This window comes from Castor canadensis, chromosome 2, assembly GCF_047511655.1.
Source record: "Castor canadensis chromosome 2, mCasCan1.hap1v2, whole genome shotgun sequence".
Classification (NCBI taxonomy): Eukaryota; Metazoa; Chordata; class Mammalia; order Rodentia; family Castoridae; genus Castor; species Castor canadensis.
This window is the reverse complement of record NC_133387.1, coordinates 167,688,884-167,707,405: the sequence shown is the minus strand read 5'-3', so window position 1 is coordinate 167,707,405 and position 18,522 is coordinate 167,688,884. Positions and strand designations below refer to the sequence as shown.

Genomic DNA, 18,522 nt, shown 5'->3' with positions numbered 1-18,522 from the left:
TATTTGTTTCTTCTATTGGGCTCTGAGCTTCCTTCAGGCAAGGACATTGTCTTTTCCATCTTTGTGTCCCTAGCACCAGGGACTAGTGTGTATTTTGGCAAGAAGATGCTAAAACTTTTCTTTCCTCTTCTTTTTTTTTTTTTTTTGTTTCCTCATTGCTAGTGGATCAAATGCAGGGCTTCATGCATGCCAAGCAAGTGCTGAACCTCAGAGCTACATTCTCAGTCCTAACAGTGTGATTTTGAGCCTTACTAAATTGAGGACTGTCTCTGCCTGGAGGTCCCTCCCAGAACTTACTACAGGCAATGTGTTTTTCTCTTGTTCAGTTTCTCCCTGCTTCCTCTGTACAAGTGAACTTTCTCCTGCCAAGGGATCTTTGGACCCTAGCCCTGCAATTTTCAGATGTCGCTGTTCCAACTTTGCTGTTGCCATTGTCAGTGTTTATAATATGTGGCCGGTCATAGACATTTTATCTGGAATGATGGGCTCCAGTTTGAGAATTCTTAAAATTAAAGGCCTTCTTTACAGATGGTAGCATGTCTGCTGGTTGTGTTCTTTTTTTCTTTGAATGCTCTTTAAGTTCATTTTGATTGTATTTCATTGTGAGGGATAATGGTTCATTTCAAGTTAATCTACAGGACTAAATTGTAAGCTATTGGGGTGGGGGGACGGGTTTAAGTGGCAGCTGTTATACAGTGCATAGCAACTCTTCACAACAGCTTAAACATGAAAAAGGAATGGGAGTAATAGAATATGCTGGAATTTGATGAGGACGCTGATTGCTCCGGGACGTGGATTTGAACTTGCAGTTGTAGACAATGACTATGTCTCCAAAGACCTGGACCCTTGAACTTTTACCCTGAGATGCCGTGAAAAGAAGGTTGGTGGAATTGCCAGCAGGGTCCGTCAGCCCTGGGAGTTGTACACGCTTTTGCCACTTCAGCCTCTCCTTCTTCTTAATATAGTGCTTGCCACCTAGTGTCCCACAAAGTTGTTGATATCAGAAGAGTTAAAATCTGTCAGGGATGAAAAATGCCAAGCAATGGAAAAAAATTGGTCACCGAATGCACATAACTGGTATCAAGCATGTTTTGTGAGAGAATCTGACCTATGTTAGCAGATGCTAAAAAATGCCCTAAAAATGTTTAGAGCATTATTTAAGAGCGCTGATCCACCCAGAAATAAAGTTATCAGTGGGCTCGCTTGCCTCTTTTAATGCACGGGAAATTGTTTAGCTGGTTGTGATTTTTTTTTGATTTAATACAAAATCAGATTTAAAACAAATTTACCAAAAACTTAGGCTGGGGGTGTGGCTCAAACCATAGCGTCCTTCCCTAGCAAGAACAAGGCCCTGAGTTCAAGCCCCAGTACTGTTCCCCCAAAATGGAATTTATAGTACAGACTGAACATCCCTACTCGGAAAATCTGAAATCCAAAATGCTGTGAAATCTTGGGCTAGAGGTACAACTCAGGCGGTAGAATACCTGTGTAGCAACTGTGAAGCCCTGAGTTCAAACCCCAGTGCCACCAAAATAAATACATAAATGAATAATGAATAAATAATGAAAAAGATGTGTGAATTAAAATGCTGTGAAATCTGAAAGTTTTTGTGTACTCACGTGACACTCAAGCACTTTAAGATTTTGGAGTATTCTAGATTTTGGATGTTTAGGTTAGGGCTGCTTAACCACAGAGTCTAGAAAACTATTCCAAAATTCGAAAAACTCTGAAGTCTGAAACACTTTTGGTTCTAAGCATTCTGGATAAGGAACACTCAACCTGCATCTATACATTAAAAACCATAGTAAATCAAACCTAATCCTTAAGTGATAGAGCAAACCACACTGCACTTTCTGATTAAAACAAAGAAAAGTTAACAGCCCTTATTACTTCAACTAGAATCTATTAAAAATTATTGATCACTTACCCTCCAGGTGCTGTGCTAGGACTGGAGATGTGACAGTAACACGAGCACCAAATCCTGCCCTCCTTCTTGTGGGAGACACAGATAAGTGGATTGCAGAGATGTGCAATGCCATCGGCAGATAGGGAAGGTGGGTGTGCTGCAGGCACCAGTCCCACTGGGAGTTGGAACAGTTAGGGAGGGCAGCCTGCAGGCTGGAGAGGCAGACTGAAGGGGATTCTCTAGTAGGAGTAGGACATTTCTAAAACGAGTTCCTTTTCCTGAATGCTCTAGTAGTGGATACAACTGAACATTTTTTGATGGATGAGGATCTCATGGTGTTCAGGGTAATATTTTTTTTAATCACTAGTTTATATATAGTGTCATAGATGTCCTTGTATAAGATATAGTAGACTATTATGATAATAGGATTTCAACTACATTTTTCAAGTTGTGTTTTAAAACCTGCATAAGCTCAACCTAATATTTGTATAGTAGGAGCACAATATAGACTTTTATAGTAAATCGTGTGTTTTTAAGAGGTTTTGAATCCTGACTTATTACAGCTTCATAAATCCATACCCTTATTTTCCATTGTCATTGGTGCCCTGGAGGGTCAGGAAATTATCCATGTCTCATTAGGGCTTTGTGTTTTACCAGGAACAGAAGCACATATGCTGAGTTTAATTCCAATTCTGTACTGAGCACCTAGAGAGACATGTTTAAGTTACTTCCTTTTTGAATTCTTTCCTTCTCTTTGAACAGAGAAATCAAACTCATTGGTAAAGTACTTGAGATTCTTAAACATCAAATAGGAAACGTGGGAAAAGGCAAAATAGGATTCTTTTAAAATATTTCCGAGCAGATGTTCCGTGAATGTTTACTGAAGTAAATTTGAGAGTTTCAACCTTCACAGTTCATAGCAAAGTATTAGAATTCTAATTGCAGCAGATGAATTTAAAAAAAAAGAAAACTTCTATTAGTGCTGTTTCCATTATAATTTTAGAGCTTTGTGTTTAGGTGTTTTTGATTCCAGTTTATACATCATTCGATTAGCTAAGTTCATCAAAACTCTACATGGGAGATCAGGAGCTGAGTTAGTTCACTTTGTACAGAACATAGTTCAAGCCAGGTGTGATGGTCCGTGTCTATCATCCCAACTACTCAGGAAGTCAGCCCACACAAAGCTGAGTTTGAGTTCAGTTCCATATAGTCATGGGCTGCATAAAAATGTTTCTGTCAACAACAGACTGTATATACAATGGCAGGACCATGGATTATGTTTCCTTGCGACAACATAGCTGTTTTAGTTTGTGTAAGTACACTCCATGGTGTTTGCACAATAAGGAACCAACTCAAGGTAGTGAGAGCAGGGGCCTATTTAGCTATGAATTTGCTTGTCATCAAAAGGCTGCAGATAACCTGTTCCTCTATAACAAAGTGACTCAGAGAGAACCATGTTGAACTCCTTAAGCTAGGAGGACTTGGAGGAGCTTGTAGGACTGCAACTCAGCCCTAGAGAGATTTTCAAAAGAATGGCATAGCCATTTTTTGGTGGTACTGGGGATTGAGCTCAGGACCTCATGCTTTCTAAGAAGATACTCAAACCACTCTGCCAGCCCAGCAAAGCCATTTTTAATAAGCTTCAAGGAACATCATGACAAACTGGCTATTTGATGATCCCCTGGGCTCATATCTTCCCAGACTGGCCCATCAGTACTGCATTTGTAATGTATTGTGCACCAGCTCTGTAGCACACCCGCCCCCCATAATGTAGTTAATTAGACAGCATATTAGTTGTATTACTGTCCTCATGGGAGGAATTTCAGGTTAACCAGAGGGCAAAGTGGGATAGCAAGTGGCCTGGAAAGCCAACAGGGAGAGTTCGATTAAGCTAGCTGCTTCTCTTGAATGTAGAGAACTGGTTCTTTGGTTAGAACCACAGACCTTGGGAGCTAAAGGTCACTTTTGACTCATAATATCTTCATTTGGTAAGGGGGAAATAGAGGCTTAGATCAGCTCTGAAAACACTGTTTTCAACTCTTTTGCCAGGTTGAGCAAGAAGCTAGAAAAATGAATGATCCCCCTCAGAAAGTTTCCTGAAGAGTAAAGGTATACAAACATAGTAAAAGTCAGTTCAAATACTCTGGAGAGGGCTGTCAAAGAGGCCACAAGCATGGAGGCACCATGGGGGGACAGAGGAAAGGATTTAGCCCGGTCTGTTCTGAAGGGAGCAGGAAGAGGCTAGGGAATGTTTTCAGGATGAGAAAATCTGAGCTGAATCTTAACGGATGAATAAGAATTAGCCAGGGGAATGAGATTCCTGGGGTGAGGCTGGGGACATTCTGGCAAGAGAAAGAAAGCTGACTGAAGATAAAGTGACTTGAAACAGCACAGTGTGTCTGGGAAGTACGGGCAGGTCAGTACTAATAGACTGGAAAGGAAGTGTTGAGAGGTGAGATTGGGGAGCAGTAGCTCAGGCGGTGGAGGTTTCACTCTATGGAATTTGGAGAATCACCAAAACATAATTGGAGTTGGGTTTGGGGAGAATCATTGTGGAGGATGACCTTGACAAGGACAAAGAGAGCTCATTAGGAACCTCTTGTCATTATCCAGGTGGGAGATAGTGAACTAGAACAGTGGTAGGAGTGGGCCAAGGTCAGAGCCCTGGAGAATCTCAGCATTTAACAGGCAGGAGAGAATTGGGAGTCTGAGTAAAACCCAGCTGGAGACAAAAGGAAAATCAGAAAGTGTCAAAAAGAGCATTTCAGAAGGAATGAGCAATCAATGTGTTAAATGCAAACAAGGAATCCAAGTGGATGAGGAGTGAAAGAGCCCTGGGCAGTGCCTCTCAAACTCTGTTCCCTGGGCCAGCAGTACCAGCAGCCTCTGTGAGCTTGTAAGGAGCACAGATTCATACTCCACACTAAAAGACCTCACCTGGATCTGGAAATTGTTGTTGATGACCTTTTTTAAAAATTTGATTACATTGTCTTTGTACTGGGGGTACATTGTGACATTTATAAAATTTCTTACAATGTAGCATAATTGTATTCACCCCCTCCATCCTTCTCCTTTATCCTCACCTCTGGTAACCTTGACATATCATTTGCATTGGAGTGGCTGGGATACAATCAACACAGACACACATTTAGGAAAGTAGAGATGATACTGTCTTGCAAGAAACTTGGCTAAGGTAGGAAGAGAGAAATTGTTAGAGGTGGATGTAAGTCAGGAAAACACAGTTTTCATATGGCAGAGAGTTGAGTTCTTGTCTTTTGGTTTAAAGGAAAGTACAGAGCTCGAGACTTATGAGGAAATTTGATATGGCTGCTCATGGGTCTTAGAGGAGACCAGAAGGGTTAAAATCAAGGTTATAAAATAAAGTGGCTTTAATTTTTTAAATCATTTTTAAAAACGTCAGTCTTCAATAAATTGATCCTACAGTTTTGTAGTTAAAAAGGGGTTGTATTGATTATAGATTGATCTATGATACGTAGAGGGAAGATAAGGCAGAACAGCTAACTTTAGCCTGCAGTTTGCACATAGTGGTTAATGTAAATTTGGTCCATTTGGTCAAAATTGTGGGGTACTTTCTACGTAAAGGCTGTAATGAGGAAAGGGGAATACAGGAGAAGATGGAGGGGATGAATTCAACCATGATACATTGTAAGAACTTCGTAAGTGTCACAATGTACCCCAGTCGAACAATAATAATATAATAAAAGGGAAAAAAAACTGTCGTGAGTAGAATGATTATTTAAAGGCTAATTACTAGCTTGGGGTTGCCAAAGTTTTTCTAAGAAGAACATATACAAAGACATCAGCACCCTTATGTAGAAGTATATGGACAATGTAAACACTGCAGTGCGGGATGGAGTGACTGGAGGGGTGAGGCTGACAGTGAGGCCTGGCTCTGTCTTGAGGTCTCTCTGTGGGGCATCAGTGTGTATTAATAATAGACTGTGACTCTGGGGACATGGGCCTTTTGAGTTCTCAGACTGTTGGTGTGTTATCTTGGACAAGTTACTTAGATACGCTGAGTGTTTGTTTTCTCATCTTTAAAAAAAGAGTATTAATATCCACTACATAGGACTGTGGTGGTGACTAAATGAGCAAGTATGCACAGGAACTGTCAAGTCTACCACACTCATACACATCGACATGATAAGTGCCCAACAGCTGTTTGAGTGACTGAGTGAGTGAATGTAAAAAGCAGTGCATGACTAGGTAAGCCATTTAGCGTTGGGATGTTCCAATTTCCCTACCTCTAAAAAAGAGCTAATAGTAGTGTTCTTTAATTTGTAGGCTTTGTAAAAGGAGATGTGAGCTGTTTATGAAAAGCACTTTTTTTTTTTTTTTGGCAGTACTAGGGTTTGAATTCATGGTTTTGTGCTTGCTAGGTAGGTGTTCTACCCCTTGAACCATGCCTCCATCTCCTTTGCTCTGTTATTTTGGTGGTTGAGATGGGGTCTTGCTAATTTTTTGCCTGGGCTGGCCTTGAACCTTTATCCCCCTGATTTCAGACTCCCAAGTAGCTAGGACTATAGGCATGAGTCACTTATGCCCAGCTTGAAGAGCACTTTTATAAAATTAAATGTTCAGAAGTTAAAGGAAACCATTTCACTATATTTGGAAGTACTGAGGAGACAGACATTGGTGGTCAGAGGGTCAACCAGTTGGTTAACTTCCTTTTCTCAGGTCTCCAGCAGACCCTGTACAGAAGAGATCAATCAGTCAGTCAACAACTTCTAATTAAATGCTTGAAATACATAAGACACCATTGTATACACTCAGAGAGAGTCAAAACAAGCAACCACAAGAACCCCATGAGTCAAATCTTTATCCTCAAGGAGTTTAAAGTCTATAGAAATGAAGACATTCCAGGAAGGAGGTGATGAGGCCAACTGATAAGCCAAAGTGACTTGTTCAAAGGAGATGGCACTTGACAACCAGCATGCAGTAAAACTGGTAGAATCTAATGGTGTCCATAGAAGAAGGCACCACATCCCTGAAGAGCTGGAGTGGCCTCACCTTCAGCTCCACGGCTGCGCAGAGATCTGGGTTCACATGGTTGGCTCGGCCTCTAGGTTGCTTAGTCAGGAGTTGGCCATTTGGAATGGTAGCCACTGTCAGTTGTTTACTAGAGATGTTTTCTGACTTTCCACTGCTTCTTGCCTACAGAATAGCTGGTGGATGAAATAGAAGTGGATACAGGAAGGCAGTGTGGCAAGCTTGATTTTTATCATGGAAATTGGGTGGTCCCTTGCATTGGATTATATTTAAAGGCTTGGGTGAAATCTGGGTCTGTCTCTGGATATTATTCCAGCACATCTTTGAGGCTGTTCCTAGCTCGTCAGCCCTCACTCTTGGACCAATCTGTCCTACAGCCCTTGGTCACTGCCTCACTTAGCACTCAGGGAGAATTTCCCTGGTGGTGAAGGTGTATCCGACATGCCCCACTTTCTCACCTCACTGTGCATTTATGTTCACCACACAAACAACTGGCATTTCCTACTGTAGATTGCAGGCAGAATTGCTGGAGCCTGGATGGGAAAGTAGTGACCTAGCCCCTTGCTAGGTCATTGTTCTTGCTGAGCTAGTCCTTGGTCACTTCCACTGCACTAGAGTTTGGACTACGTGGCAACCTGTCCTTTTTGTAGACCAGATAAGGGTCATGGTCCTGGACGAGAAACCTACTCTACATTTATGATTCAATGAAAGATAATTCAGTATCCATTTCACCTTGAAATTTCCCAAAGGAAAAAGAATCCGTTGTGACCCAAAGCCGCACCTGCTGCCACGTGGTCATTTTTGTTACAATTCTGCTTGTTATTGGCATTGCCACATTCTGACGCAACCCCAGGCAGCTTGGAGAGGACAGCGAGGGAGGCCTTAGGCCAATGTGATAAACAACGCCCCATTCACAGCTTACAAGGGCATGCCTGTCTCCTGCGCCAACCAAAATGGTGCTAGGAATAAATGTCATGCTAGAGTCTTGCTTCAGGTGATTAGAGTTAATTAAAAGGGTGACATAGTAGAGGTGGGAAAAGAAAACACAGAAGGTGTCAATTATTTTCCTCTTGGCTCAAGAGAGAAAGCAAGTGTTTGCCGTATGTCTCTTTCCCAGGTCCACTTAGAACTTGCTAGATAACCTTTCCTTTGCCAGTTGGCCTTTCCAGGCTATTTTTTGTCTTGTTGTTTTTTTAACACTGCCCCCCTCCTTGCCATCCCTTGGTACTTAAAACATTATGCTACCTGCTTGGTGATAGTAATTCTGTCTTTATAAACCCACTGGGAAATGCTTTTTCTCTTTGGAGAGCTTTGGTGTTATTTCACGCTCCCTTCCCAGGGGAACACAAAGCCTGTCCATTTGGTGTGAGCAGTGAAAGGAGGGTCCCAACAGGTGCCATCACAAGCGTTGTGGTGGGGGAGTTGTCCCGAGGGCAGCACTCTTGTTTTGATCTTTGCTCAGATGGAAGGCTTGAATGGAGTGCTCTCTTGGGCTGGGGAGGGGGACTCTTTGATCTCTCTGTGTCTAATAGGCAGAACTCTCTTCTCTGTTTCCTCTAAGGACAAAAATAAACAGAGAAGCTGAGTTTGTGAACAGCTGCATAAACAATGCAATTTGGAAGTATGCAAAAATATGTGGGTCATATATACATTCGTACATGGATCTCTTGATCTGCCTTTTTGTCCTTGTGACCATGGCTTGATCTGAGAGAGATTTCCCTATGATGCAGTGAAATCCAGTCTCTTTCAATGATCCGAGGGCTTTAAAACCTGAGAGCATTTGGGCAGAAGCATTTCTTTCCCCTGGATATGGATCATTTCTGAGACATTACAGCTATAGAAGGCCCCCAACTATTGATAGTTTGAATTAAAACTTTTTTTTTGACTTTACAGTGATGCTAAAATGTACCCAAACATTTTGTTTTTTAACTTTCAATACAGTGTTTAATAAATAACCTGAAATATTCAATACTTTGTTGTAAAATAGGCTTCATGTTAGGCAATTTTGCCCAACTGTAGGTTAAGGTAAATGTTCTAAGCATATTTAAAGTAGGTTAGGGGTGGGGGCATGGCTCAAACTGGTAAAGTGCCTGCCTAGCAAGTACAAGGCCTTGAGTTCAAACCTCATACATAGGTTAGACTAAGCTCTGATGTTAGTTGGTTATATATATTAGGTGTATTTTGACTTATATTTTCACTTTATAGTGGTTTTATTGGAACCTAACCCCATGTAAATCAAGGAGCATCCATTTAGTATAATTTAGCTGTCCCTAAAATGCCAAGAGTAGGTTCCCCACACTCTGGGGGTAGGTAGCTTGAGTTGATTTTTCTGGAAGAGGTGAGGAGTTTATACTTGGATGATACAATTTGCAAGTCTGAAACAAAACTCATCTTTCTTTTTACCCCTCTCCCAAGGGGCTCTTTCATCCATCCTTTATTTAATGGGATCATCCTTTACTTCCTTGCAAGAATGGAGCTCAGAAGTATCCTCTGTCTTATTTCTCACCTCTGATCAGTCTCTATAAACGGTGTAACTTTTCTCTGTTGTCTGCTTCTTCACTGATACTCTTGATTCAGGCCATTCTTATCAGGACTAGTTTCCTAATGAATAATCTGACTGCACACCAAATGAAGAGAGATAAAATTTGATTGCTTGAAGGAATACATATGACAGAATGGAAAGCTCAGGTACGTCCTTGAAGTTGTTAGAACATAGAAGGAACTGTGACTTTCAAAAGACCATACGTTGGAAATTTAGAAACTGGATTTTGCATTCTAACACGTCTCCCCTTCCTTTCCATAACTTTTCTCCCCTAATCTATCATGCACATTTTTCTATTTAAGCCTCTGTCTTGGTGTCCCCTTTGCCTGAAATGTTTGTATGACTTCTTTGCCTGTCTATATCCTCTGTTACTCCGAGACCAGCTCCATTGCCATCTTCTTGCTGGGACACTCCAGAACTTTTCACTCCCTTTATTGAATTTCTAGAACACTTACATTTTTTATTTTGCATTTAACTGCCTGCTTAGCTTTATAGGAATCTATGTATATTGTGTATCCATTCCTTTATAGATTATGAATTCCTACATAGAGAATCATTCTTCTTAAGCATACTTGCAGAGCATACCACAGTGCCTTGCATATGTTACCTCTGGAAATAAATGGATGGTGCTAACCCATAAAGACTACCCTGCATCTAATATTCCTTGTGCCCATTATTTTAAGTAAACAGTTAAAGAACTCTTCATTAACAAGCATCACATAAATCTCACTGTGCTCTCATAATTACCCTGTGGCATAAATTTTACTTTTGTCTTTGTTTCAGTTTAATTCAGATTAATTCCTTCCAGGCTACCCAACTGGTTAGTGGCAGTTGGAACTCAAATTCAGGTCTATCTGATTCCAAAACCACATTCAGACTTCTGGACTGTGTTGTTCTCAGGTGACCTATCTGCAGATATGTGATAAGCAGGTGGTGCTTCCAAGAAGCCTTTAAGCTAGCAGAAGAGATGGATATGTGACCAACAATTGTATTGCAGTGACATAGCTTCTATGGGTAAGGTGACTGCTCTGAAAGCACTTGCAGAAATAGGGGAGAGAGGACACTGTGAGTCAGTAAACTGTATCTGAGAAGGGACTGTGAAGACAGGGAACACAAAGTTTTCCTCTGCTGGACTAAACAGCCTCAACAGTCTAATTGTCCCTTCTTACAGTCTTAGCTCAGAGGAGCCTGCTTTTCACAGTTTACGATGCCACTGACTTTTGGATTTTGGAGTCACATAAAAAGAGAATGATGGTAAAAAGTAGAGCTGTGAGTTTCTTTTGTTTTTAAGTATCTAAAGTACAAAAACAAAGGCAGTACTGAGTGGGCTTCTAATAAGAAAATTAGACAGTGGTCCACACAAAGGATACTCTAGGATTTGCTCAGCACACACCTCTGTTCCTTCACATGTTCCAGTTGTAGACAGAGTCACAGAGTTTGCAGGATGGGCCCTGAGAAGTCACTTGGTTAAACCTCCATTTATTTACAGAGCACCATGGTGGTGGGCAGCTTCTGCTTGCACAAGGCTGGCGGGGAGAACAGCTTATACCCCTGTGCAGTCACATTAGACCAAACTCTATGCATCTTCACTGAACACATTGGATAAACCTAAGCCATACACCTACTTTGTACTGGAAATACTTGGGTGAATAACACACAGCCTTTCCTGTTCTAGGAGCTCACAGGTTAGTTGGAGTAGCAATTCTTGAGATGACATTGTGTCTAAACCTCTCCCTGTTCTCAGCAACCTCTTCTGGAAAGTCAAATCTCAAGGTTTGGCCTCAGCAATTGGACCCATCACTTATGCATAGTCTATGTTTTGTCCTTCCATTAACAAAGCTTCAGCTTGGTTTGGCTCTTCTTGAACTATGGTCACCCAAATCTTACCTTTCACCTAGGCTGCTTCACAGACAGCTGTTAAATCAGATGCTTTCCATGTTATGTTTATTTCAATAAACCTTGAGTATCTATGGAATATTAAGCTTGCTGTTATATGCTGTTTCTAAGGTATAAGTCTGGGCAAAGACACAGTTTTTTTTTTTCAAATTCTGTCCAGTAGGAAAGATACATAAACAGAAATCACCAGTATATTGTGCTAAGTACTGGGATACAAATGTATGCAAGATGTTCTATGACCACAAAGAAAGGCACTTACTGCTCACTTGTGATAGAAGAGGGTGGGGAGGGGGTTAGAGGAGCATTCCTGGATTTGGTAGCCCATTAAAGCTTGGAGCACAGAGAAAAACTAACCAGGGGAAGAAGGAGAATCAGACAAACTGAACCACATTTCCAAGAGCACAGGGTGTTTGGAGGACTGAAGGTATGGCTAGATTTAATGATGTGTAAAGAAGCCAAAGAGCCAGGCAGGGCCTTGAAGGCCATGCTAAAGAAATTGTATTCTATCCTAAAAGCCATTGGAGAATATATCTAGATCTATTGACTTAGCCCATAGAGGCATTACAAATCCTGATAATGTCACACAACACTTTACTTTTGTTTGCGACACAGAAGAGTTGATAACACCTTTTTGGTTTCTAGAAAAATTTTAGATAAAAATATTTAAAAAGGAGTAATAAAACAAGGACCAAAGGCCATAGCATGCCCTGGAAGACAGCCATTAATCTACCTGAGTATGGGTGATCAATAAGTATGTAGGTCTCGTCATACCTGATTGATTTTGCAGGACCTGACCTTTACCATCTCTTCAAACTCTGGTTGTGTTCATCCTCAACTTCCTGGATGTTTCTAGAACATACTAAGCTGATTCTTTACATAAGCTGTTCTCCTATCCGGAACACTCTTTCTCTGGATGGGTCTTCTCAATCATCAATTTTTTCCTAAAATGTCTTCTCTTCAGAGACTCTATCTTAGCCTCCTTGGCCACCTAACCTCACCAGATATTCTCTCACTCAACCCTGTTTATCTCTGTTAGTCAGCTTTCTGTCACTACAACAAAATACCTAAGACAATCAACTTATAAAGAGAAAAGACAACTTGGTCACAGTTTTGAAATTTTCAGTCCATGATTGGTGGGCCCTGTTGTTTTGGGCCTGTGGTGAGGCAGTACATCATAGTGAGAGTACATGGCAGAGCAAAACCTTTCATCTCATGGCTAGGAAGTGAGAGAAAATAGAGAGTATGGGGCCCCAGCCCCCCTTTGAGGGAATACCCCAATGACCTGAGTGCCTCCTAGAAAGCCCCACCTCCACTACTTCCCAGCCTTCCCAGAACACGTACCCAAACAGCAACCTCTTTCCCAAGCCGAATCTGTGTTTATTTACATACATGCTTATTAGATTGCTTGTTTTATCTGTCGCTCTGGAATATAAGCTCTCTGAAAAGGGAGACCATGTCTGTTCTATATACTACACTGCTCGATAAGTGTTTTTGACTATTACGTGATGTTTCCATACAAACGTCCATTGATACGACTGAACATGACCCCTGAGCCTTGCATGATGACTTTGGCTGCTCAGGTTAATCAGAGGGAAGTTAGATTCACCAATCAGAATCTGGAATTGTTTAAGAGGGGTCCGGAGATACCAAGGTGGTAAAACAAGAGCTCTCAGAGAAGTCAGGCAAGTTTTGAGCACCCCTCCCCCGCTTTAATAATTAACCTTTTCTTTTCTTTCTTCCATTTATTTTCTTCAGTACTGGGGGTAGAACCCAGTACTTGTCCATGCCAGGCAAGTGCTCTACCACTGAGTGCTTATAATTACTAATAATTCACTTTAAAAAATTTGACATGTGGTGGAATAACTTTCTTGCTTCTTAAAGGAGTGCACACTGGAATTTGGAGGGATTCATGGTTTCTAAGGATGCATTTAAGGATGTGATAGTCTAGCCACTAGTCTAGGCATGCTACTAAAACGATAGGAACTGAGCAGTTGCTTTTAGTGAATTCTTCAACTTACTAATGATCCTCTTTGCTTTTTAGGGCTCAAGTACAATTTTTTGATAATTAGTTGCAGAATCCTCTCCCTCCCCCACCACATACACATTTCAGGGTCTTGATAGTCAAGCTGATGAAACTATAGGCCTGCTTGACTTTTTGAGAACAGAGCCATTTTTAGGTGATGAGCAAAGATGTTTGATGGAGTCATTGTTATCCATTCACCATATTCAGAAGTGGTAACTTTGGAAGAGTTGGTCAAAGTTAAGTTCTGTCTTACAGAAAATTTACCAGTAGCTGTATTCTTTTATGATGCTTCAATTAAGATATCAAAAATTCACGTTGCCTGGCCTGTCATGTCCTCCCTTTGAAAACATTTATTTCTATGCTCAGTTTTCTAAAAATTTAGACTAATGGTGTGTCAGTGAATCTTTTTTTCAGAGATTATTAAGGGCCTCTGATAAATTGATCCAATTCATCTTCAGTTTGGAAATGTTTTATAATACTCAGGTAACTTTCTCCATTCCTTTACCTTTCTTCTTTATGCAAGTTCTTTTCACTCCACTAGTTTTCTTATCCTTCTCTTCATATTGCTTGGTTTCTTGACCCTCTTATATTTAACTTCCCTGGGACTTTGTAGCCTCACCTATAACATGGAGGTATTGATAATCTCTAGCTACAAGAATCAAGTATGAATATGCTGTGTTAGTCAGATTTCTGTCACTGTAACAAAATTCCTGAGGTAAACAAGTGATCAGGAGGGAAAGCTGATTTAGGCTCAGTTTCAGTGGTTTCAGTCCATGGATGGTTGACTTGGTGGTTTGGGGCCTATGGCAGCACAGCACATCACGGTGAGAGTGTATACCAGAGGTGACTGCTCACTCATGGCAGCTGGGATGGAAAGAGAAAGAGGAGAGGCCAGGGTCCCATTTCAGGGGCACATCCCCAATGACCTAATTTCCTTCTACTAGACACCACCTCCTAAGATTCCACTACTTCCCAATAGTGCCACAGTCTTGTGACCAAGCCTTCAACACAGTGCCCTTTGGGGAACGTTCAAGATCAAATCATAGCATGAGTATTTATAAATAAATATAAAATATTTAGGATGGAGCCTGACATATAATTTTCTACATATTTGGTGGGGTTTTTTTTTACTCTGCTGTTATTAGTGTTATATTCTATATCCTTGTGCTTTTAGTCTACTTGTTATATTTTTTGTGAGCGCTATCTTTTCTTTTTTCTTTGGCAGTACTGGGGTTTGAACTCAGGGCCTCAAGCTTCTAGGCAGGTATTCTTACCACTTGAACCACTCCACCAGCCCTTTTTTATAATGAATTTTTTCAAGGTAGGTTATGGAGAACTATTTGCCTGGGGCTGACTTGGAACCATGATCCTCCTGATTTCTGCTTCCTGAGTAGCTAGGACTACAGGTGTGAGCTTGGCTAATTCTATCTGGTTTGTGTGTGTGTGTGTGTGTGTGTGTGTGTGTGTGTGTGTGTGTGTGTGTGTGGTGGTACCAGGGTTTGAACTCAGGGCCTTGCACTTGTTAAGCAGGAGCTCTGCCACTTGAGCCACCCCCCTTTATCCTTCAACTCTTACCTTTCAACTTTTGCTTTCTGTCTTGAAAGTTCAGCTATTGTATTTTTATTTTCCGAAAGGTCATTCTTATCCTGATTGTTCTTGTAAGATAGCATCCTAGTTCATGAATATAATACTTTCTCTGAGAACTTAATAACAGCTTGCTTTATAAGTTTTTCTCCTCCCTGAGTTATCTCTAGTCAATTTCCTTCCCCCCCCCACACCCATTTATTTGTCTTTCATGTTCAAGGCTTTCCTCAGATGTTTAATGACTTGAGTTGCCTCTTTGCTTACAAGAATGACACACTAAGCCACACAGTGGAAAGGTGTGTGCAGGAATGAATGTGTGCACAGCCCCTTAGCAGGTGGGCTTCACTGTGGGGTGTTCCTGCAGGAAGCAGGCTGTTCAGTTGGGGGACCCATATGTGTTACTGTCAGTAGGTGTTATGCTGTGGCGATTTGATTCCTCTGGGTAAGAATCCCTTGTGTCTCTGCTGGCAGGTGGGCCAAGATGTGTCTACTTCTGGGACTGGGGTTGCTGAGCCTGCACAGGTGGACACCAGACTCTTCACACCTGTGCCCTCTGCTCCACCTTACTCTGCCCTCCCTGGAGCCCTGCAGATCTGCACTATTGAAGTTCATGTGATCACAGCTGTGGGGCAAGCAGAAATGAGAGACTCTATGTGAAAAAACAAGCTGTGCATGGTGGCACATGTCTGTAATCTCACCTAGATAGGAGGTGATGGTAGGAGGATATCACTCTGAGGCTGGCTCTGAACAAAAATAAATGAAAGCAGGAAGAACAAAATGGACGGGGGGGGGGGGGTGTGTGGTTCACGTGGTAAGTTCCTGCCTAACCTAGTACCATCCTCCCCATCAAAAAAGAAAAGAACTTGTTGAATTATGATTTGTGCTTGTTGATGAGTCGCTTCTCAATGCTGGCTGAACAACAAAAATCCGTAGGCCAGTTAAACTGGAAACCCCACAGTGTAGGGCCTGGTGATTATTATTTTTCCAAGGCACTTGAAGCCTTTTGATTTGTAACTAGGACTGAGACTCATGGGAATGGAGCCTGTGAGGAAGAGAAGCAGAAGTGCTCAACTGGCCTGGCAATTTAAAACTCAAAATTTAAATAATATAAGGTGTCGTTAAATACCAAATTAGTAGTTTATAAAATACTATGTAGACGATGAGCTCAGAATAGGGAGCTATTTTTGTACTTGGGATAGTTAAGAGACTATTAGTCAAGTGCCAGTTCTGTGCCTGGCCCTGAAATAAATTCTGAAGAAGATACAAAGAAGAATTAACATACAGTTCATATTCTCCAGAAACTTCTATTTTTAGGTAGAGGAAATAAGAATAATAAGCTTGAAAAAACCCAGAGAGGTGTTTGCTATTAAATTGTGTTTGGAAATTTAAGTGCAGTAGGAATTTGAAAATATGTTCTTAGATTTATTTGGAAAAAGATTTTACCTGCATATGTAATTTGAGTTTGCCTTAAAGAACTACAGAGAATTAATTCAGTAATTTAAAAAGTAAATCATGAGCCAGGTGTGGTGACCTATGCCTATAATCCCAGCTACTTGGGAGGCAGAGACAGGAGGATTGCAGTTTGAGGTCAGCCCAGGGAAAGAAGGATACATGAGACCCTATTTCAAAGACAAAGTAAAAAAGATAGATTGAGGGTGTAGCTCAAGTAGTAGATTCCTTTGCTAGCAAGTTCAAGGTCCTGAGTTCAAACCCCAGTACCACAAAAAAACAAAAAACAAAAGTGAACAGTGAGTATGTGCATGACACTAAGCATTTACATGGATTAATTATATCACTTAATTCTCATCATATTCTTATGAGATATGTGTTATTATTATCTCTGTTTTGCAGCTGGGAAAACCAAGGTTTATCACAGTTAAAGAGATTTGTCAAAGCAAGTTATTAAGTGTGGAGGTACGCTCCAAAGCAGGGCTGTGTGGCTCTTGAGCTGGCTTCGTCAGCATCATCCATCTGTAGCACTCTGGGCTGAGCACAGGAGTGAGCCCAGAGTGACAAAGTGTGCTTCCTGTACACTGAGTAGGTGGCAAGGCAAGGCTGAGTAGGTATTTGACCGGAAAGGCGATTAGGGGCCCAGTTCAATTTGTCAGGGCTTCCATCTCATGGAAATTAACTTTGTCTCCTGGACCCTGCAGGTCTTTGAAGGTTTTGGAGACAGAGCACAAAGTGTTTTTTAGGAAGACCATAAAATAAATCCTGGAGACATGGAGACCAGTTAAAAGAATGTCTCAGCCGGGCATAATGGCACACATCTGTAAGTTCAGCTACTTGGAAGTTGAGGTAGGAGGATCACTGACTGAGGCCAGCCCAGGCAAAAGTGTGAGACCCTGTGAAAAATCCACTAAAGCAAAAAGGGCTGGGTGCATGGCTCCAATGGTAGAGCACTAAGGAATGAAGGCTGGAGGGTGGGGGTGATAGAATGTGAGACTCTGGTAGTATTTCTCAGCGTGCAGATGAACTGTTTTCTTATTTCCCTGCTCTCTGAACAACTGAGGACAGAAAGGTGTCTGGCACTTGGAAAAGAATGGCTCTGAAGTCCAGAGACTACAGGGCACGTGGGACACCAGGGTAGTTTGGGTATGGGGTCAGTTTGCACTTATGTTACTTTACAGTAAGGAGGAGAGGCTTTACAGTTGAAAAGGCGTATTCTTCAAAAACCTTCAGGACAAGACGAATGATTTTTCTGAGATTGTTTGAACTCTGTCTAGATTGGTTCTAGACTGATAAGGACTGTATGACCTTTGATTCAGCTCAATTCTGGATGTAATTTAATTTAGGCCTTGTGACTAAGCTACTTTATATAGCCTATCTAAGAGCTTCTGAGATAAAGGAATTACATTAAGTGTAATCTTTGATTCCAATGTTAGACTCTGGTAGTATGTCTTAGCATGCAAATGAACTGTTTTCTTATTTCCCCTGCTTTCTTTTATTTCATGTGAATTATAGCTCCTGGGTTGGGTACAGATGTTTCTTTAACAACTCCAGGACTTTTCCTGCTCAAGGAGATCTCCTCCAAGTCTTGGATGAGAAATTTCCACATATCCTCTCCTGGGCTCCTGCAGTGCTGTGTTTCTGTACCTGCACTGTGTCTTTAAATCACAATAGGGTGACATGCAAATGACAGCAGTGGGGAGAGGCAGGAGTGAATCAGAGTCTGTTTATAGCTCTGCAATGAGTGTAGTCATGTGTTAACTTAAGAAAGACCCTGGCCTTGATCTCTGGTATCAAAGGTATGTGGAGATACTACCTGAGCTGGGTGTGAGAAATTCAAGTACATTCTTACTAATGATTTTTATAAGGGCTAAAGAGTTTAGGCCCAAAATAATTAAAGGGAACAATAGCACTGCCAACAACACTCCCAAATAATGAGCTAGCAATTAATGAATGAATGAGCTCATTGCTCTTTTCAGCTGTAGGCGTGATGCGTCTCAGGCTAAGCAGTGCAATATTGCTTATTTATACCTTTGTTTCGTACTGTTATTTTGCTTTTAATTTATTTAACTTTCAGTTTTTAAATTCGATCTTAAACCTTTTATTTGAAAC

General features: G+C 41.2%; 1 protein-coding gene across 3 annotated transcripts in view; it reads left to right on the top strand.

Annotated features, from left to right (window-relative positions):
* The window catches only part of Barx2 (BARX homeobox 2), a 71,203-nt gene that overhangs the window by 19,957 nt on the left and 32,724 nt on the right, over positions 1 to 18,522 (top strand). The gene's annotated exons all lie outside the window — the stretch shown is intronic.